Here is a 22,101-nt window from a genome sequence, read left to right as displayed (position 1 = left end):
GGGGGGAAATATATTCAAATGAATTGTCCATTTTTTTAATTGGGTTATCTTTTTATTATTATTGAGTTCTAAGAGTTTTCTGTATATTCTTAATTTTGATCAAGTCTAATTTACCTATGTTATTTTCTGTTGCTTGTACCTTAGGTGTTGTATCTAAGACACTGTTAACCCACTCCAAGGTAGAAAAACTTACACAAGTTTTCTTCTAAAATTTTTATAGCTCTTACATTTAGATTTTTGATCCATTTTTAGTTCCTCAAACATGAAATTCATTCCCTTGCATTATAGCTATCTAATGGTACTAGTACTATTGGTTGAAAGAACTATTCTTTCTCCATTGATCTTTGAGCACTATTTTTTAAATTTTTTGTGGAGATTTATTTCTGGACAATCAATCCTATTCCATGATTTATATGTCTATCCTGATGTCAAATCCATAATCAAATTTACTACTGCTTAGTAGTAATTTTTGAAATTGGGGCCTATGAGCCCTTTGACTTTTTTTCAAGATTGTTTTGTCTAGTATGGGACCCTTGTATTTTTTTAACATATATTAGGACCAAAATATTAATTTATGCCAAAAAATATTCAGATGGAATTTTAACAGAAATTATGTTGAATCTGTAGATCAATTTGGGAAATATTATCATCTTAATGATAGAACGTCTTCCAATAATGAACATGGGATATCTGGTCCTCTTGCATTTCTCTGAATAATGTTTTCAGATTTTCAGTGTGAAAGGTTGCACTTTTTCTGTTAAATTAATTTCCTTTTAAAAAATATTTTTATTAGTTATTGATGGGCCTTTATTTATTTGTTTATATGTGGTGCTGAGAATAGAACCAGTTTCTCACACATGCTGGGCAAGCACTCTACCACTGAGCCACAACCCCAGCCTCATCTTCTGTTAAATTTATTTCTAAAGTATTTTATTCTTCTTTATATTTTTATTAGTGCATTACAGTTATACATAATAGTGGTATTCTTTGTGACATGTACATACATGCATATATTGTAATTTACTCCATTTCATTCTCTAGACTTCCCCTTTCCCTCCCTTCCTCCTTTCCTGAATCCCCTTTCTCTACTGATCTTTCTTCTATTTATTTTATTACCTTTATTTATTTAATTTTTAATAGGTGCATTATAATTATACATAAAACTGTGACTCATTGTGATATATGCATACAGCACATAGCATAATTTAGTCCATTTAGTCTTCCTCCACTCCACCCTGCCCTTCAATGACTTTCTTCTATTATACTATTCTCCCTTCTGTTTTCATCAGATTCCCTTTTATTATTCCTTATTTCTCTTCACTTCCACACAGGAGAGAAAAGATTTGACCCTCGTCTCCCTGAGTCTGGCTTATTCACTTAGCATGTTGTTCTCTAGTTCTATCCATTTATCAGCAAATGATATAATTTCATTCTTCTTGATGGCTGAGTAGAACTCTATTGTGTACTGCCAGTGTCTCGGCTGGCACTGAATCACGAGCCACTACACAGCTTTGTAGATTCAAATAGCAATTCTTTATTCCAGAACTCACACCGGCCTCCAGCTAACATGTTCTGATCCAATCTCCAAAATCCCGCCGCCCCCAATCACCTACTCCACAGAGGCTTTTTCCAAATCCAATTTGAATCTCAACAGGAACACGCAGCAGGAACACCCTAATCCCAGCAGCAATAATCTTCAACCTCCAACTTCCCTAAAACCCCTATTGTCTTAAAGTGGGAATGCCTTAAACCCAAATTATCTTAAGCCCGGATACTTCCTCAAACCTGCAGGATACTTCCTCAAACCTGGATCCACCCTCATTCACCTTGAGCAGGGTCGCCTTTCTCAAACACACATGCAAGGTCACAGCGGATTTCAAAGGCAAGTCCATTTAACATGGGGTACGCTGGCAAGGATTTTGAATCGTCATTTCTACTTGGCAATGGCCCTCAGCAGTGTACATATGCCATACATTTTCTTCTCTTCTTTTATTCTTTTTTAAAAATTCTTTTTGAATTAATGTTTGGACTATTCATTGCTCAAGTAAAAATGATTTTGATACTTTTATCTTGTATTCAGCCACCTCATTGAACTTGTTTATTAGCTCTAATTTATGTGAGTGTGTTCCTTAGGATTTTCTACATAAAAGATCATGGCATCAGAAAATAAAAACAGTTACACATTCCTTTATTACATCTTATTTTGGCCTGATTGCCCTAGTTAGGAGTTCTAATGTAATGCTGAACATAAGTGGCAAGAGTGTATACCCTTGACCTTTTACTGATCTTAAGGGAGAGCTTTCAGTTTTTCACCAGTAAGTATATGCTATGTTTTCCACTGCTGTTCTTGATCAGGTTGAGAAAATTCCATTCCTAGTTCATTGAGTGTTTTTAATCATGAAATGGAATTAGATTATTGTCAAATGCTTTTTCTACATCTGCTTAAACATCATTTAATTTTTGCCCTTTATTCATTACATGTTACATTAGCTGATTTCCTATGCTGAGATGTATACTGTTTTAAAACTGTTGAAGTTAAAAAACAGACCACTAAATAGTTATTATAAAGGGTCAGTTGGTCCCATTATTTTTGAGACTGTGGCAAGGCAAACCATCATGGCAGGGAGCATGTAGTAGAGAACAACTGTTTACCTTATGGGAGTCAGAAAGCAAAAGAAAAGAGAGGAGGGATGTAGGTCCCAACAGGATTTTCGAGAGCACGCCTCCATGACCTAACTTCCTCCCACTAGGCCCCACCTCCCAAAGGTTCTATTACTTCCCAATAGTACCACAGGATGGTGATCAAGCCTTTCACACATGGGCCTCTGGGGAAATTCTTAGATCCAAACTATAGCAACAGTAATACAATAAAAGCAAATTCCTTTGGGGAAAAATGAATGAAGGAGTAGGCAAGTTAAAAAAAGATTAAAAACAGAATTAGTGGTAAAGTTGAAAATGCAGAGATTAGAACAACTGTCAAGTAATTCTACCTATAAACAATTCTTTTTATCAGGGAAAACCAGAATACTTCCTGCTCTCTACCTCTTTCTTCACTGAGTCTCCAACATATGGTTGGCAGGGACTTGGTAGTCAGCTGCAAAGTGACAACTGTTACCAAAGTATTTCTCTTCTATTTATTCTTTCTTTCTTGGCATAAGAAAGCTTCTATATATAGACTTGTATAAGAGAAGAATTTATTAGCTCTAATTTATTAGAAAATTAGGTTACACCAGGTTGTATGCGTGTGTACAAGCACATATGTACACTCATTTTTTAATTACATAACATATAAACTCCCTTAACAAATATTCAAAAAATATGAAAGGGGAGCCCACCCTGTGCAATTGCTATGTAGCATGATCACTGACACACCATACACCCCTAGTAGGCAGTCAAGGATAGGGTCAAGATACAACATTTTAATATTCTGTCCAGGGTATGTGATACAGGTTTAGAGCAGAAAGAGACATTTTTTGAAAAAAATTAAATGAGATTTGAGTTCTAAGCCATGTGACTTTGAAGAAATCCTACACCTATAATCCAGAAAAACCATGCCATATTTTCTGGGCTTCTAAGGAGAAGACCAGCAATACTTGAGTTCTTGGTAACTGTCTTCCAAAGCTGTAAGATACTTCTCCCATGAGAGGTCAAAAGTAAAGAAAGGGTTTCCACTAATCCATACAGCATCTATAAGTGAATTAGAAAAAATGTACCTCTTCCTCTGAGTAAATGAAGCTCCATTCCAAGGCACATAGCATGATGAGTGGAGCACAGCTGGATTTCAAGACTACACAGCCCTAAGCCTGGAACCTTCATAGCAACTTCACAACTGCCAGAGGGCAGAGTCATTGGTGCCAACAAGACACAAAGTAACCGTGGCAGTGCTGCCAGGAAGATCTGAAAGTGTCTTTTTTGTATATTCCTCTGATATCCCCTGCATGCTGTGAATCAGAACTGACTTGAGAGAAGCAAGATAAAACTGTTCTAGATGAAAATATAACCTCAGGATGGGTCATAGGAGGACCCTAGTTGGGTTGCTAGGCAAGCTCTATTGGAAAGGCTGAGAGTTGCCTAGGGAAAGGCAATCAGGTGTCCAACAGTCACTAAACATAATAAAGAGAATCAGATGCTATTTTAAAAGAACAACTGCCCAGAAAACTCTAAGGATCTATGCATATGTATCTATAAGTCATTTTATGTAACTTAAATTTTGACTAAACTAACTTCATCTACAAAATGTACATCAAACATAATCATTTCTTACCATCTTTACTAACATTTCTCTATTCTAGGCCATCATCACCTTTTGGCAGAACTATTATAATAGCTTCCTGATTGGTCTTCCTCCTTCCTTCTTGCCACCTTAGAATCAAGTCCCCATTTATCTAGATTAATAAAAAACCCATCATTCCCTGCTATAAAACCCCCTTGTGAAGGATTTTTCAATAGGCTTTTCAATAGCAGAAGGAATCACAGTTGCATTTCAAGTATTTATGCCAACACTTGTCCAAGTTGGGTTAATGCCCCAAGGGGTAAACTCTGACCAACAAGAAACAAGCAATGGGACTCTTCTAAGAGGTGGTAGTTTCACATAGAAGATGTACCATGTGACAAGACAACCAACTCAGTTTTCTTGCAAGGTTAGGGCCTACTTGGTAGCATCTTTCCTCCTTTCTTGCCTTATTTATTGTTTTCTTTCATTCTTGCTGCTCTGGGTTTGTACCACTCAATAAAACCTTACCTCCAGTTGCTTTCTGAGGACACAGGGCCCAAGCCCTACAAATCAGCTAAAATGACCTTTTCTGCAATCCTATCACACACAAAACTGCTTTACCACACTTCAGATTCTGAAGTCAGACAGATAATAGTTGCACATTCTTAGACAAAGGTATTTCACGTCTCTTAGCCTTATTTTATTTATATATAAAATATGAAGTATAATAAAGTTTACTGAAATTAATCAATGTAATATAAATGATGCCAGGTACATTATTTATATTAGTATTTCCAGTGCTTAATATGTCATCTACTACACTGTAGGTATGCCTAATGCCTACAATGTTTACAATAGTACATTTTCTCTGTATTTAAAAAATTCCAACCAAGTAGCAAAGATTGAAAGACCTGTAAGGTCTCAATACAAATAGTCAGTAATCTGTAAAAACACATTAAATCTATACATGAATGCTCTCTGAAAAATGGCCCTTTACTGCAAATAATTCACTTTACCTGGGTTTTTGCCTCTCCAACTTATCAGGAAAAACAATTAAGTCAAAAGTACAGATGTCGCCAGCTTTAGGCACAATATATTCCTGAGAGGATGCACACAAATCAAATTTCTGTAAATCAAACCATATTTCACAAGCACTAGGGGAAAAACACCCTTTAAAATGACTTCAACAAATAATGCTATAGTAAACTGTTACTGTAAAATGAAGGTTTCTTCATAGCCGGTGATTATGTTGACATATAATTTCATTAGGTTTTCATAAGAAAGGAAATAGAGCAATCAGCATATGGCAACATGAGCTCCCTCCCACCCCACATGAAGTCCCATGCTTGCTCAGGACTCTACAAGCAAGAAGATCATCACCAGAACTGAACACAGCCAATGCTATGCCTGGAGTCTGTGAAACTGTTGTTATAAAGTTAAAAAAATTTATGGCAACAGTATAGATTGTCACAGGTATGATGTTACTTTGTCTGACAAAGCAAGAACAGCAAATAGAAACAAAATATTCCTATACAACCAGTGTTCAAAAGGAAGATTCCAGTTAATAAAATTATCATAAGCATTTATATTATTACAAGCTTTTGTGGATATATATATGGATATTGATAGTATTCATGCATAAAACTCACAGGATAAAAAATATGCATCAGAATCATGATAACTCTGTGGTGGCTTAACAGGTAACTCATTTTAAAGGTTTCTCTTATGTTTTCCTTTATTTTAAAAAATTTTTCAGGCATATGCATTACTGTTTTGGGTCTCACAAATGGACTTCCACAAAGGAATCATTTGTTTCTGACACTTTTGGCTTTGGCAAAAAGTTGGGAAAATCACCACATTTCACACTGCTAAAGCCCTTTCACAGAAAATATTTCTTGTATTATCTGGATTAGACTTGAAGAAAACAATATTAATATTGTTAGCAATCAGTTTTACCATCTCTAATTTTCCTGATGATCAAGCCACATTCCTACATCTCTGATTACATTGATGGTATACGGGTATTGTTCTACTTCCTATAAATGTAAAAGGTAAAAGCTGTGCCTTCAAGGGCAGTTATGCAATGCTCCTAGACAGAATTCCAAAAGTCTGCATCTCTTACAAGAAGATGCCCAATTGTCTAGGCAAATGTTGGCAACCTTGAGGAGTGTTCCTCACACTGGGAGTCTGTGCCTTTGGCAGCCACTGCAACAGACTGAATCTCAATTAGAGGCTTATCATATTGGTACGGAATGGTTTGTGCAGCCTACTAATTGGAACGCCTGCCTGTCTAGTAAATACTCCACTCTGTGGATTTTGTTTTGTTTGTGGGAGTTGTGGGTGGGGAGTTACAAAGGATTGAACTCAGGGGGACTTAACCACTTGAGCCACATCCCCAGCCCTACTTTGCATTTTATTTAGAGACAGGGTCTCACTGAGATGCTTATGCCTCACTGTTGCTGAGGCTGGCTTTGAACTCATAATCCTCCTGCCTCAGATCTCCGAAGCTGCTGGGATCACAGGCATGGGCCACCACACCCCACCACTCTGTGGGTTTAAGACCTAGGTTCTTTGCTCCTCCCCTCCCCTTTGCCAAGCATTTTTGTAAAGCCACATGTCAAGCGCCTATGAATCATAGGTTATTGTCCTTTACTCTAGAAGACACAATGACATAGGAGAAAAAAAAATAAGGGTTTCTCCAAGGAATCATGAAAAAAGACATATGAAAGTTTCCTTTCTTAAATCTAAGAAGTACACTAGGTACTGCTCACAGTCTTTACAGAGTTCTAAGTCAAATGGTTTCTGGACAGTGTTATATTGAAAAAAAAGTGATTCAATATTTAGACTTCTATTTAATGTTTTGTGCTTGATTTTTCAACTTTTGATAGAATATATTGGTACCACTCACTCAACATATGATATACAGAATCTACAACATCCAAAAAGAGATACATTAAGATACTAAGAAAGAGTTGGTCTGTTTCTAGATCAATATTACTAATCAGTAGGGAAATGCAAAGCAAAATCATAAAGGGATACCACTTCACACCCATCAGGAAGAACTATCATTTTAAAAAATGAAAATCCTAAGTGAAGACTTAAACAAATTGGAACTCTTGTGCATTGCTGATATGAACGTAAAATGATACTGTCTCTATGGAAGAGTTTGATGGTTCCTCAAAAAGTTAAAACATAGAATTACCCTATAATACACCCAAATTAACTGAAAACAGGGACTCAGATAACTTGTATGCTAATGCTCACTGCTGAATTACCATAATAAGTAAAATGTGGAAACAATCTATCAACAGATGAGTGGATAAAGAAAATAAAGTACACACATACAATGAAATGTTATGCAAACTTAAAAAGGAATAAAATTCTGACATGTTACAACTTGGTTGAAACTTAAAGACATTATATTAAATGAAATAAGACAAATATAAATTAATAAATATTGTTATGATTCCACTTATAAGAGATATTAGGTCAGGTAAATTCATAGAATCCAAAGGTATTACAGAGGTTACCGGGGATAAGAAAATACAGGAAGTCAAAACTTAATGAGTATAGAGCTTTTGTTGGGGATGACAAAAAGGTTCTGAAAATGTGTAATGTGATGAATATTGTATACACTTATGCCAAGTTAAATGGTTAAAATGGCAAATTTTAAAAAAAAGATAACTGACTTTAAACAAAAGTAATAACAACCTAGGGCAGGCTTACAACACAAAAAAAGTAAAATGTATAACAATAGCAGCATCAAGATAGGAAGAAGAAAAGGGAAGCAAAATATTAAGTTCTTATACTTTAAGTGGCACAGCAAAATATCACTCAAGGGTAGACTGTGATAAGTTATAGCTTACTGCACTAAAATAAAAGACTTAAGTCTAATAAACCAACAAAAGAGATAAAATGAAGCCATAAAACATCAAGAATCAAAATATAGTCTGATCCAAGAATTTATTCCCTAGAGAAATTCCTTGATAAAATGCAATATATATTTTTTTATCATCCAGTGAAAGGTTTATTAAAACTTAATCAGAGGTACAATTAAATCAATGAAAGTAAATGGCAAAAGCACTCACTGCCCAGACTGGTGAGGTAAAACCCAGAATTGCAGCCTTAGCTTCATCGGCAACATACGGAATGATATTTTCTCCTAGAGGTGTATCTCTAAACAAGGCTCTGAGGATATTCAAAGCATGAACCTAGGACAAGAAGTTCAAAATTAGCTGTGGGTTAATAACTATGGTGATTCTAAATCTGTATATAAAATTACAAGAAGAAAGTAATAATATGCAAATGAAACAGTAGATTTAATAAAATAATAATTGATAAAAATAATTTTTAGACATTAGTAAGAACAACGTAATAAAAAAAATTTGATCCAACGAACCTATAAGGAATCCTGAATCTAACAAACACATTCTTTTCAAGGAACATTTATTCTTTAAAATGGCCTCAAACAAGGAACATTTATTTTTTAAAATGGCCTCAAATATAGGATTTCATTTTTATAACATTAAAGTAAAAGGTAAAACTAAAGTGTTAGAAATTAGGATTTTGGTTACTGTCAGGGAAACAGTGCTGATTAGAAGAGAACATGAAGGGCCCTTGGTGTCCTAGAAAAGTTCTGCTTCTTTCTTGTTACACAAATGTGATCATTTTGTGAAGCTGTAATGACTTGCACACTGTATATTATAATTAAATCTAAAAATGCATACAAAATATGACAGGGACAGCATGAGAAAGGAAGAACATAAGCCAATCTCAATTATGAACCCAGTGAGAAGCATAAATGTATATCCTTTCTAAAGAAAATTTAATAATGTATAAAAACATGTCAAAGTTGAGTTCATTCTCAGTATGCAAATATATTATATTTAAAAATCAGCATAAGTGCTGGGAATGTAGTTCAGTGGTAGAGCAATTGCCTAGCGTGTACAAGGCCCTTCAATCCCCAGCATTGAAAACTACAACAAAAAGAATAACATGTAATTCATGATATTTGAAAATTCTAGGGAAAAACAAAACGTATTTATCTCAAATGATGCAGGAAAGCACTCAACAATTGGTTTTTTTTAATCAGATAAAGGACAGATTAAAAATTTCAACAAATAACAACAACATAAAGATGCCTGCTATCTCTATTTCTAGCAAAATTGTGCTACAGGTTCCAGCAGCAAAATAAGATAAATAAAAATTTTTAAAAGACTAAGCATTAGAAAGCTAACAAACTTAGGATTACCTACTAGGGATACAATTATCTATAAAGAAAATCCTAAGAATTTATAGACAAGTCATTAGTTGTATTATAGCAGTGCAGGTAAGTTGCTAAACATAAGTACAACAATTACCAAAAAATCAATTTCATTCTCACAGAGAACAACACATAATATAAAATTTAGAAATATCATTTATAAGAAAAATATATAGAAATAAATCTCATAAAAGATTCATAAGACTTTTATGAGGAAAATATATGCATTCCTACCCACAAGGTATGAGAATTTCTGTTGCTTACCAGCACCTTGGTATTATGAGACCTTTACAGTTTTTACTTTTCTGTATGAAATGGCTCGGACTCGGGGGCCAGAGGCGGCACGACGCTGCGGGGGAGTGGGCAGCGCGGGCGGGCCAGGGGTCGGCAGGACCCGGGGACGGGGGACCGGGGAACCGGAGACCCGGCGCGGGAGCGCGGCTCGGGCGGGCAGGGGGCTCCGGCGCCGGGGGAGGATGCGCGGGCGGCGGGGCTCTGCCGCCGGCGCCAGGTCTGTGCGCGGAATGCCGGGAGCCGCGCCGGGGCGGGGGGAAGGGGTCGGCGGGGCGGGGGGGGAAGGGGTCGGGGGGGGGGGGAAGGGGTGGGCGGGGGGGGGAAGGGGTGGGCGGGGGGGGGGAAGGGGTGGGGGGGAAGGGGTGGGCGGGGGGGAAGGGGTGGGGGGGGGGGAAGGGGTGGGCGGGGGGGAAGGGGTGGGCGGGGGGGAAGGGGTCGGCGGGGGGGGGGGGGGGGGGAAGGGGTCGGCGGGGAGGGGGGGAAGGGGTCGGCGGGGGGGGGGGGGAAGGGGTCCGCGGGGCAGGGGGGAAGGGGTCCGCGGGGCGGCGGGGGGGAAGGGGTCCGCGGGGCGGCGGGGGGGAAGGGGTCCGCGGGGCGGGGGGGAAGGGGTCCGCGGGCCGTGGGGGAGGGGAAGGGGTCCGCGGGGCGGCAGGCGGCGCCCCGGGGCCGGGCGCAACGGGCGGGAAGGTGCGGCGGCCTCAGGCGCGCCGGGCCGGGTCGGGGTCGGGTCCTGGGAGGCCCCCTCCTACCTATGCCGGGGGCCACACAGACGGAGTAGAGCAGCGAGGACGAGAGGGAGAAGAAGAAGATCGCAGCGAGCAGCGAGCGGCGCGGCAGCCACAGCAGCCCCCGGCGGGCGCACATGCTGCAGCCGGGCGGCCGCTCGAGGGCCCGGCCTGCTCCTGCCGCTCCTGTGCGCCGTCTCCGGAGCCTCGCGGGCCGCCGCCGCCGCTGCCGCCTCGCGGATCCCTGCCAACGGCCGCCTCGCGGATCCCAGCCAATGGCCGCCGCAGGACGGGCCACATGAAGCGGGCGGGGCCGCGCGGCCCGGAGCCAGCGCAGCGACGGGGGCGGGGCGGGCGGTCGCACAGGGGCGGAGGGGCGGGACCAGCGCCGCCGGGCACCGTCGCAAAAGACCCGCGCGCTCGCCACCCGACCCCAGTAGCCCCCGCGGCCGCGCAGCGGCTTTAGGGAGCGTCACTAAATGACGACAGCCCCTCTCCCCGCGGGGCCACCGCCCAGGCTTGCAGGGAGCGTGTCTCAAGAGCCAGCCGGCTTGCGCTCAGGCTCCTCGAGAAGGGGGCCAAGGGGCCATCTGCAAAGTCTGACGGTCTGATAGCCCACTGCAGCAGAAGAACTGGGATTGTAATGCTTGGGGGGCTGGGCTTTCATTCATTCGTTTATTTATTCAGTCAATCAATTCATTATTTATTTATTGGATGCCAGATGCAGTTGTTGGTGCTGAGAACAAAACAGATTAAATCTCTTGTCTTATTTGAACTTATATTCATGTGGAGGAGAATAAACGCAAGTCAATCAATAATTATCTGGTACTAATAACAGATATGAGCAAAATAAAACAGGAGGATGTGTTGGCAGCAGGCTACAGTAGACAAGGAAGGTCTCCCTAAGCAGCTGACATCAGCTGAGACCAAGGGTGAGAAAGAGCCAGCCACAAGTGAGGACAGAACAGTGCCACCAGGGGGAACAGCAGGGCAAAGGCCCTGAGGTGGAGAAAGCCCACTCTGGCCCCAGGTTGAACCCAAGGCCAGCAAGTGAAGTAGGAGACCTGTAGACAGGTGCACATCCCACGGAACAGGGAACCAAAGAGGAAACTGACATTGCTATAAGGAGAAGCAAGTCACGCCCTTCCACGCAAAACTGGCCTGACTCTGAAGGCAGGCCCTTGACTACTGAGCCGTAAACTGCCTCAGTGGTCTCTCTGCACCCTGCAGCTCATTCTGTAGGCAAATTGGTGTCCTATCCCATCACTTTAGCACGGGACCATATCTAAAACAGTACCTCAAGACCAGCCTTGATCCAGAGCACCTCAGAAGGCAGTGAGCAATAGCTAGAGACCCATGGGGAGTGACAGTAGCACCCCACCATCTTCAAGAAGCTCCCAGATGAATCCAAGAGGCAAGTGTCCCCCATGTGGGAACATCTGAAACCAGAGCCCTGTCTTGGAATATGTCAGAAGCCAGGAGTGGGGAACTTTTCAGGGATTCTGTGAGAACCAAAATTAATCCTACTCTATATTCCTAAAGCAATTTGAACTTTTTCCACTGTTAACTTGACCCTTTTAAGGGGAGGCTATAGAGCCAGACTGCCGGGGTTCTTTAACTCCCAGCTCTTCCATTCTTAGCTTGTGACCTTAAGCAACTTAGTTAAACTCTCTGTACCTTAATACAATGGGAATGTCATTAGTAATGACCATATGAGATTGTTGTGAGGATTTGACGGATACATGCAATGCCTGACACATGGTAAATGCACATGGGTCTCGCCTTATCCAACAGCCCTGGGAAATGGGATGGGAGAGAAGAGGCTTTAAAAAGAGAAGCAGAGAATTTTGATTTGGATAGATGTGGGTTCAACTCTCGGCTTGGCCTAAACTTTACTGTGTGACCTTGAGAAAACCTCTTATCTCTCTGAGTTTCTGTTCATTTGTGAAATGCACCCCACCCCGTGCCACCTACCCCACAGGGATGTGATGTAGATTATGTGAGGTTACTGTGGAAAGGCCCTGAACCAAACTCTCTAAACTAATCTGATTTTGAATACTTTTTCTTTAGCCAATATAATAACCCTTTTAAACACCCATGTCTAAGAAATATTTTTAGATGCACAGAAAAGTTTTAACTTTTAAGAAGAATACAAGGGCTGGGGATGTGGCTCAAGCGGTAGCGCGCTCGCCTGGCATGCGTTCGGCCCGGGTTCGATCCTCAGCACCACATACAAACAAAGATGTTGTGTCTGCCGAAAACTAAAAAATAAATATTAAAATTCTCTCTCTGTGTGTGTGTGTGTGTCTCTCTCTCTTTAAAAAAAAAAGAAAGAAAAAAAAAGAACAATACAACACATTTGTACACTCTCCACCTGAATTCAACAATTGTTATCCTTGCTGGCTGCGATGGCACATGCCTATAATCCCAGCAAGTCTGGAGGCTGAGACAGGAGGATCACAAATTTGAGGCCAACCTAGGCAATTTAGCAAGACCCTGTCTCAAAATTTAAAAATAAATAAATAAAAAGGATAAAGCTTGGTGGTACAGTGCCTGCCCCTGGGTTCAATTTCCAGTGGGGGAAGGGGGGCAGCAAGAACAAGTAAATTAGCAATCGTATCATATCCTTATAATTTCTGGCCTATTCTGGAGGCCTTGACAAGGAGGCCTTGCTACATCCAGACTAAATACTGATGTCCAACCTCTGTTACATCTCTCCCTCTTTTTCTTCCTGTTTGGCAGTACTGGGGACTGATCCAGGAGCTGAACTGTATCCCTAGCTCTTTTTATCTTATTTTATTTTATTTTGAGCCAGGGTCTGACTGGCCTCAAACTTGCAATCCTCCTGCCTCTGTCTCCTGAGTAGCTAGAATTACAGGTTACTTTTTTTTTTAATGGAAGAAGGGAGAAAAAAGATATTGGGGTCCCTGTCTCAATTCCCCCCATCATGCTCCTTTTTCATCTCCAAGTTAAGTTTCCAGCTCACCTGGGTATTCGTTTTTCATTCATTCCTTCCCTGGACTGCTCAATCCCTCCGTCAAACAGACTTGAATTCTGCTTCCTGCTCGAGTGTTACCTCTCCCAAGACTTTCCTCCAAGGGAGCTTCCCTGTCCCCAGCCTCTCTGTCCATCCCATCAGTTCAAACTCCAGGAGCAGCAGCAGATAAAGAGCACAAGCATGCATATAACTGCAGCCATCAAGGGCTCCCCGTGCCAAGAACTCCTGAAGGCTGAGCAGTGGTTTACCCTGAGATTCACCCTGGTAGCCTAAAGCTGAGCTATGGCTAATCGGTCACTCTCAGGAGAAATGAGACTCAGAGCAGAAGGGACACTTATCACTTCCTGTCAGCAGCTATAAAAGTCAGTGGGTCCTATGCCATTCTTTTCTCTCTACCAAATAACCATCATGTTCTACAGAGCAGCTGAGTTCTAGAATGAAAAGGAATCCTCCAACTGCCTTGGACTAGCGATGAACTCATAGCATGAACAAGAAAGAAAACATTGTTTTAAGCTTTAGATATCAGGGCTGTTTGTTACTGCAGCATAACCTGGCCTATCCTAACTGAATATAAATATACTCTTCTGCAACTTGCTTTCTCTTGACATCATTTCTGTAACATGTATCCATAATGATACATGAAAATTGAGTTTATTTATTTCTACTTCTATATAATATTTTATCATATAACTAGGTCACACTTTTTTAAAAATCATTTTTCTGATGAGGTCTATTTAAGTCATTTACAATTTTTTGCTTAGTTTTCTTTTTTTTTTAAAGAGAGAGAATTTTTTTAATATTTATTTTTTAGTTTTCGGCGGACACAACATCTTTGTTTGTATATGGTGCTGAGGATCGAACTCGGGCCGCACGCATACCAGGCAAGCGCACTACCGCTTGATCCACATTCCCAGCCCTGTTCTTAGTTTTCTATAGCTCTGTAGCCAAGTTCTTTTGTAAAAGGCAGATAGTAAATGTTGTTGGTTTTAACAAGCTGTACAATCCCTGGCACAACTACTTAAATCTGCTATTGTAGCATAAAAGCCACCATAGACAGTAAATGAACAAATGTGCATGACTGTTCTGATAAAATTTTATTTACAAAGACAAGTGGTGGGCCAGATTTGCCCAGAGGTGATTGTTTGCTGAGCCTCACTTTAGAGGATGAGCCTTTATTTCATGAAAGTATTTACAATAGGTTATTGTACTTAGTAAATATCGATTTTCTGTTTTGTCTTTAAAATTATTTTTATAAACTACCACCCTTCAGTTTATTTGATCTATTTCTCTTACCAGATTAAGCTTCTTCAAATATAATTTGTTTGTTTTGTTTTTGGTGCTGGGGATCGAACCCAAGGCCTTGTGCATGCAAGGCTAGCACTCTACCAATGGAGCTAGCCAGCCCCAAGCTTCTTCAAATATAATTTGCATCACATCATTCTTCTACCTCAAAACATTGGTGGCTCTTTATAGTCTGTAGAACTATTCCTAATCTTCATTTGGTCTTTAAGACCCTCCATGATCTGGCCACGCACTTTGTATCCTCTGCTTCTCTCCAACATGTAATAGAGCACAGCCATGGCCCATGTCTGCTCTCTTCTTCCAGCCCTCCTGAGGACTTCAAGATTTTATACTGAAGAATGTCCTTAAGTATCAGCCTGTGATTCTACACCACCAGGAGACCAGTCAGCATTTCGGGAGTCTCTCCATGGTTGGGGACTCAGTCAGCATTTCAGGAGTTCCTACAGGGTTGGGGGCTCAGTCAGGGTTCCCGGAGCACATATGTGGCAGAGAGCTCAATCAGCCTCCCATAATTCCACACAGAAGGGGTTTCTGCTAACATTCCAAGTCCACACAGATGAGGAAGCTCTGCAGATGTTCCATCATGATTAGGAAAGCGGTTCTGTGGACGTTCCATGATTTCCTACCCAGGGAGGCGGTCTGCAAACAGAACAAAACTCAAGGCACAAGAAGGGGCTCTGCAAACATCCCATGATTAACTGTTCTTCAAAATTCTATATACAAGAAGAAGTTGTTCTATGACCCCAAAATTCTATCCTCAGGAAGTACTCAGGAGTGTTTCGTGATTTCATAACGAGGAGGCTTTATTGTATTTCATACTTCTACAGACAGAGACCGGCTGTGGAGACCTTTTGTCAAAGCAGATTCCACACTGGCGATCCTAAGACAGGAGAGAACTCCTCACAATGAACAACTCTGCCAAGAGGAAGGTGTTCATTTGCTCGACTCTTTTAGATCTGGGATCCCATGGTATGAACCTGGGGGACTCTGTGTGCATTCAGGATGTGAGAGATAGGAGGCCATTCTCTAAATATGCCCCTCACCAGAGGAGGAGGCTAGCCAACAGGCCACGGCTGTACTCACAATCTGAAAGTCTGCAAATATCCTGTGGTTTTATCCGTACGTAGAAGGGGGTTCAGACCCCATTCCAAGATCTTACACAGATGAAGGGGTCCAGCAAGATTCCTTGATTCTGCCAAGGGGAGAAAGAATCTCTGCAATATCCACTTACTCTGTATAAAGGGTTTTGGAAGCAGCCCATGATTTTAAACCCAGGAAGGTGCTTGGGGAATCCTTGGCGTTTCTGTGGCTATCAGGATCTTGGTCAGTCTGGTCTGATGAACGTTGGTGGCTGGACCATTTCACCATCAGACTCCATAAGTCAGAGCCTGACTGTGTGAACATTTCAAGGACACATAAAGATATGGGAGACCTGGAGACCAAGACTGACTCAAAAAAAAAAAAAAAAAAAACCAAACACTATAAAATTGAAACTAACCAATGTTTAATTAAAATGTCTACAAAATGTAGTATCAATCAACTGCCTCTGGATTCAGATGATTGTATCTAATTGCACCTATTGACAACGTGAAGAGGCAATTTTCTTAGGCTTAATAGGATGTGGTAGGGACTTAAAAGTAATGCGAGGGGCCCAGGAAGATCCTGAAATGTCAGTAGAGGTGGAAGCTGCGGGCAAGTTTCCATGGGAAGTTCCCATTTTGAAGCCACCCATGGCCCCTTCTCCAACCCAGTCCCTGAGAGCTGACAACCCAAAGCCAAGCCCAGTTCATTCACCACCGAGTGACTCTCAGGAGATGGACCGAGCTCCAGATAGCACCCAGCTTCGAGGAAAGGCCATCCCTGTGGCCACAGTGGAAGCCGATTGGCCAAGGACAGTATGCTGTGGCAGGTGTCTGAAGGAATCAGATATTGTCACGGTCTCAGGAAGGAGCAACAGCTGTTTCAGCTTCTCTTTCCCTTTCCCCACAAGTGTCCCACGAGTCCCAGGGGAGGGCTCTGAGCCAGCCAGAGCATTGAAATGGGGCCAGAGCAGGGAATTATGGCCCAACTAAGCCCCAGGGTCACAAGCGGGAATGAAGGCTGTTGATCAAAGGCAGGGAAAGAGAATCGAGTCCAGGGTCTTAACATCCCAGAACCCAGCCACCATCCATCAAACCCACATGACAGCGAATACAATTCTGGCCTTAGCTCGAGGTCTGTAGAGAAGAAAGCTTTTCATCTAACCATCTGAGGCTCCTCACTGGACGCTTTAAACTAGACCAGTCAAGATGAACTAACAAGAAGCAGGAACACAAGTTCATTAACGTGGGCATCCATCACGTGTACGCAGGAGCTCCCAGTGCTGTTGACCTCAGGGGTGAGTGGAACTTGGGCTTCAGTGACAACATGTACTAAACATAGAACAAAGGGCTTGGGGGCTACTGGGGGGGGTGAGGGGAGGCAATTTACAGGAAAGTGACTAAATTTCCTCTATCGATGTAAATTTCCTCTACAAAAGGAAAACGTGGTTACTATTTTTAAGCTTTTCTGATGGTTCTCAGTGACCTTTAAGTCAGAATATCCATATGCCAAAGAAGTACATTTCAAGTGGCGTATTCTGGTACCCCCCAGGCCCGAGGATGGAAAGAGGCGATCACTGTTGCTTCTCAAGTTTTTAAACCATGCGCCCTTTTATGGAATATAAGAGCATCTTACAGATTCCTCTGGCATCATTAATGCGATTTTATTGTCTAGCCAGGGTTATGCTAAATTGCCCAGGAGGGTCTTGAACTTACCTCCTGCCTGGGCCTCCCAAGTAGCTGGGATTATAGGCACACACACCACCAAGCCCACCACATTATACTTTTAAAAATTTTGTCTTCAAAAGCTCTGAGATGATTTAAGGAAGGCAAATCCAGAATATCTTTAAATTAACTGAGACAGAAAGAAATGTGTTTGTTTTTGTTTGTTCGTGGTGCTGGAGCTAAGCAAGTGCTATACCCCTGAGCTGTACCCCACTCCAAGAAAGGAATTTCTTAAACCAGGCACAAAGAACATAAACTATGAGGGGAAGAATAGTACACTTGCCTACATCAGAGTTCAATATTCCAGCCAGGTGAGGTGGCACAAGTCTGTAACAGCTACTCAGGAGGCTGAGGCAGGAGAATCGCAAGTTCAAGGCCAGCCTGGGTAATTTAGGGAGACTCTGTCCCAAAATAAAAAATATAAAAAGAGCTGGGATGTAGTTCAGTGGTAAAGCACTCATAGATTCAATCTCCAGTTCCTACCCCTTCCAGAGAGAGAGAGAGAGAGAGAGAGAGAGAGAGAGAGAGAGAGAGAGATGAAGAGAAAGCATCGGTCCAATCACAAATAATAAAGGATTTCAAAAGGCATTTTGTTGAGACTAGGAAACCCAAAGGGCTCATCATCGTATAAAAAGTTGCTACCACTCAGAAGTATTCAGAGAAATGTGCTTAAAAACATAATGAGATACCAGCTCACATCTAGAGATTGACAGAAACTCTGCTTCTAGAAATGTGCTCCAAAGAAACTCTGGCCAAGTGAGCAGAGAAGAGCCATAGAGGGCTGCCCCCCCTCCCCACCCCACCCCACCCCCACCCCCACCCCCCCTTCCCCGCACAGGGTTGAGCTTGGCAGTAAAAACTGCAGGCAGCTGAAATCCCATCCCTGGGGAATGGTGAATGAAATATGGGTTGGTCACTTGGTGGCACACCACGCAGCAGTTACAATGAATGAATTAGAACTTCCTGTGTGTCGGTAATTGATATTTATAATGTTATGAGAAAAGAGGGGGCTCAAAACGAGACATGAGATGCACAGCAGGGTGACATTGGCTGGACTGGCACACACCAACAATGGAACCATCAATATTAGAGAAAAAAATGAAAGAAGGCCCAGCCCTAGCCTTTCCTGGCTTGCCTGCCTGCACCTCTTCCACACCTTGTTCACACAGCGATGCTGTGCACAAAGGAAAGCAGGGCCCGGGTTGGGAGGCAGTTCAGGGGTAGAGCTCATGCTTACCATGCCAGGGCTGCCGCAACCCCAGCAGGACACCAGAAACTAAAGTAAAAAGTATCAAAAAATTAGAACCTTCCTGCCCTGCTGGGGGGAAATGTAACAACATCATGGAGCTACTTTGGAAAATAAACTAGTGCTTGTCAAACAGTTAAAATCAGCTACCCTGACTGCCATTCTGCTCCTAGGTGTAGACCCAAGAGAAATGGAAACTCACGTCCACAGAAAAACCATACATGAGAGTTGAGAGTAGCATTGGATATCACAGCCAAAAAGTGGAAGCAAGTCAAATATCTATTGACTTCAGGCACCGTGGCCGAGGCCTGTGATCCCAGCGACTCAGGAGGCTGAGGCAGGAGGATTGAAAGTTCAAAGCCAGCCTCAGCAAAATGCAAGGTGCTAAGCAACTCAGTGAGACCCTGTCTCTAAATAAAATACAAAATAGGGCTGGGGGTGTGGCTCAGTGGTCCAGTGCCCCTGAGTTCAACCCCTAGTACCAAAAAACAAAACAAAAACATAAAACATAAAACCAAATATCCATTGACTGATGAACAGATAAATGTGTTATGTCAGTGTAAAGGAATAATATTCAGCCAAAAAGAAAAAGAAAGAAAGAAAAAAAGAAGAAGAAAAAGAAAGAAAGAAAGAAAAGAAAGAAAGAAAGAAAGAAAGAAAGAAAGAAAGAAAGAAAGAAAGAAAGAAAGAAAGAAAGAACTGACACATGCTACTATGGGAATGATCTTGGAAGCTTTATGCTGGGTGAAAGAAGACACAGATTGTGTGAGTCCATTTAAGGCAATGTACAGAATCTGCAAATCTATAGATAGTAGTCGTCTAGGGATGGGGGATGCAGGGAGGTGGGGGGGGGCTGCTAACGGGTGTGTGGTTTCTTGGGGGGTGATGCAAATGTTCTAAACTTGATTGTTCTAAACTTGATGGTGGTTGCACAACTCTGTGAATTCACTAAAAAGCATTGAATCCTATGTTTATTTATTTTTTAATTGTACATTTTAAATGGATTCATTGTATGCTATGGGTAATGTTTCTCAATAACATTTATATATATATATATGTGTGTGTGTGTGTGTGTGTGTGTGTGTGTGTATAGATAGAGAAAAAGAGAGAGAGTTTGTGTGTGTTAAATCCAGTTTAAATAAATCAACTTCCACACTTATGTTTTAGTTGTTGATGGATCTTTATTTTATTTGCTTATTTATGTGTGGTGCTATGAACCGAACCCAGTGCCTCACACGTATAAGGCAAGTGCGCTATTGCTGAGCTTCAACTCCTGCCCCATCCCACACTTATTTTTTATTGAACTGACTCCCATCTCTACAAGTCTCTCATGACACACACACACACACACACACACACACACACACACACACACACAGCTAACCACTATTGTTCATTTCTCTTTTTTTAATTTCTTTTTAGTTGTTGGTGGACACAATATCTTTATTTCATTTTTTTAATGTGGTGCTAAGTTTCGAACCCAATGCTCACATGTGCTAAGTGAGCACTCTACCACTGAGCCACAGCCCCACCCCACTATTGTTCATTTCTTGTGGATTTTTCCAGAGTTTTCATGCATATAAAAGTAAATATAAGAGCTGGGGCTGGGGCTCAGCAGTAGAGCTCTCACCTAGCACGTGTGAGGCCCTGGGCTCCATCCTCAGCACCACATAAAAATAAATAAATAAAATAAAGGTATTGTGTCCAACTACAACTAAAAAATGAATATTTTTTTAAAAAGTAAATATAAATATAGATTCTCCTCTCTCACCCTGGTACACAAGAAGCATCATCTTGCTTTGCCCTTCCTATAATGTGCCAGTGCATTTACACTTTCCTGATTCCTCTTATAGCCATGTAGCATTCAATTTTATGGATAAACTGTAATTTGTTTAACTAGTCTTGGGATAGACATTTGGGTTGTTCCTAACTCTGTTCTGGTGCTGGGGATAGAACTGGTGGCCTAGTGCTCTACAGCAGAGCTATACCCCCAGCCTCTACTCCACCCCCAGCTTCTAACCTACCCCCAGCCTCTAACCCACCCCAAGCCTCTACCCCACCTCTTTTTACCTTAACAATGTTACAAAGCATAGCTGTTCTATGCTTTGTAGCATATCCTGCAGGATAAATGACCAGAAATGGACTTTCTGAATCAACAGGTGCATCTCCGTAGTGGTGATTGACACTGCCAGATGGTGCCACACTGGCCCTACCATGCACGTCCCCAGCAGCAAAGTGCGTGGTGCCTGATTTCACCAGCCTCGCTGAGGGAGGCAGCGTCTCTGTAGTTTAGTTTGCATTTCGTTTTCTGTGAGCATTCTTTCGACATGTTCAGGAGCCATGTGTATTTTTCTGGTCATTCTCTCTGTCGCTTCCCCACTGGATGCACACTTTTCTTTCTATTTCTGAAAAGAAGATGCTTTCTACTAGGAGAACTCAGCCTTTTGTAGTGAGCGGATGGTGCTTCTCCGTCCCTGTACTTGGGTTTCTTGGCCTGCTTAGCTCCTCTTTCCTGTTCCCTGTGTGGCTCAAGCGGTAGCGAGCTCACCTGGCATGCGTGCGGCCCGGGTTCAATCCTCAGCACCACATACAAACAACGATGTTGTGTCCACCGAGAACTAAGAAATAAATATTAAAAAAAAAAGAATTCCCTTCCTCAGGACTAGCACAGTCCTCTCCTGTGGAGTGTGACTGAGGCTGCTGGGATGGGTGAGTGGACCAGCTGCCAGGGTGAAGGTGTGGAGGGACTGCAGGGGCCTCCCATCTGAGCAGGGCTGAGAGCTGGAGCCACCAGGAAGCCACCTGGATACCTGTCGGAAATAATAATAAGTAATAACGACCCACTAAGTTGCTGAGGCTGGCTAAAAACTTGCCTCTTGCCTCAGCCTCCCAAGTAGCTTGGATCACAGGTGTGCACCACCCCACACACTTTAAATGCATGCCCTCAGTCCCCATGGTGATAGGAGATAGGTATATACTATCTTCCTTTGCAGGATATTGATTGAGCAGATTAGCAATAATGGATCTCTTCCTTCATTTACTCATGCAGTCATTCCCTCACACGGTGGACAGTGAATGATGACTGAATGCCAGTGGTGCTAAGCGCCAGGTGCATTATATATTGAAACAAAAATAGGCCTGCCTTCATGAAGGTTGCAGTCAAGTGTTAGAGATCCTGACGGACAAGTGGTCATTAATTAGGCAAAGAGAGGGAGGGAAAAGCATTCCCGGTAGAGGGAACATCATATGCGAAGGC

The 22,101-nt window shown here is 42.1% G+C and overlaps 1 pseudogene; it reads right to left on the bottom strand.

Annotated features, from left to right (window-relative positions):
• LOC144372518 (transport and Golgi organization protein 1 homolog) overlaps positions 1-10,685 on the bottom strand; it is a 167,566-nt pseudogene extending 156,881 nt beyond the window's left edge.
• Positions 10,686-22,101: the final 11,416 nt, after the last annotated feature.

The sequence above is a fragment of the Ictidomys tridecemlineatus genome, unplaced genomic scaffold (assembly GCF_052094955.1).
Source record: "Ictidomys tridecemlineatus isolate mIctTri1 unplaced genomic scaffold, mIctTri1.hap1 Scaffold_113, whole genome shotgun sequence".
In the NCBI taxonomy this organism is placed as follows: domain Eukaryota; kingdom Metazoa; phylum Chordata; class Mammalia; order Rodentia; family Sciuridae; genus Ictidomys; species Ictidomys tridecemlineatus.
This window is presented reverse-complemented; position numbering and strand designations above follow the sequence as displayed.